The sequence below is a fragment of the Guillardia theta genome (genome assembly GCF_000315625.1).
Source record: "Guillardia theta CCMP2712 unplaced genomic scaffold GUITHscaffold_21, whole genome shotgun sequence".
Taxonomy (NCBI): Eukaryota; class Cryptophyceae; order Pyrenomonadales; family Geminigeraceae; genus Guillardia; species Guillardia theta.
The window spans coordinates 714,045-715,096 of record NW_005434653.1 but is presented as its reverse complement, the minus strand read 5'-3'; positions in this window follow the sequence as shown (position 1 = coordinate 715,096).

The following is a 1,052-nucleotide window of genomic DNA, read 5'->3' as shown; positions in this document are numbered from 1 at the left end:
CTCCTCCTCCTCCTCCGTCAGTTGATCTCCATCTCACGTCGCTCACTTCTCGAGCAGAGGACGGCGTCATCCGCGTATGGGACGCGGGAGCGTGCTTCTCTCGAGACGCGTCCCTTGCCCTCCCTCAGCTCACCTACTCCGCCCTTGCTGGTCGAGTCCAGGCGCTCACCTCCTGCGAAGGCAGCATGTCAGTTGCTGCTGCTTCCCATGATGGCAGGTACTCCTCCTGCTCCTGCTCCTTCTCCTGCTCCTGCTGCTCCTGCTCCTGCTCCTGCTCCTGCTCCTGCTCCTGCTCCTGCTCCTGCTCCTCCTGCTCCTCCTGCTCCTCCTGCTCCTCCTGCTCCTCCTGCATTTCGCTCTTGCTGCTGCTGCTGCTGCTGCTCCCCCTTGATCACCATCGACTTCTCTTCCTCCTGCCCTTAGCTCTCCAGCTTCTCCTGCTTCTCTGGCCGAACATGAGGACCCAACTTGATCCATTGCCCAGGATCCATGTCGTCAGAGTAGACGCTCAGATGGCAGGAGGAGGAGCAGGAGCAGGAGGGGGGCAGGATACGGGAAGAAATTTTACGGGCACAACGACTTTGACGACGTTTGACTACTCGCATGAAAAATCAGTTCTCGCTCTTGCACACTGTCGCAAGGTAACGAATGCTCCTCCTCCCGCCATCTGAGCGTCTACTCTGACGACATGGATCCTGGGCAATGGATCAAGTTGGGTCCTCATGTTCGGCCAGAGAAGCAGGAGAAGCTGGAGAGCTAAGGGCAGGAGGACGAGAAGTCGATGGTGATCAAGGGGGAGAAGCAGCAGACTGCGCAGAAGATCAAATGCAGGAGGCTCCCGCCATCGCTTTGCTCTCTCTGCAAGCTCGATCTGCTGTATGATTTGCATCGGGGCAGATCTGGGAGATAATCCACTCGAGCTCCCTCTGTCTCCAGATGACGTTGGCCCCTACGCGACCTAGCCTTCTGACCAAGCTGCCGGCGCTGCTGAATCACCTGGCCTGCTGAATCACCGGCGCCTGCTGAATACTGGGGCGGCTGAAATACCGCGC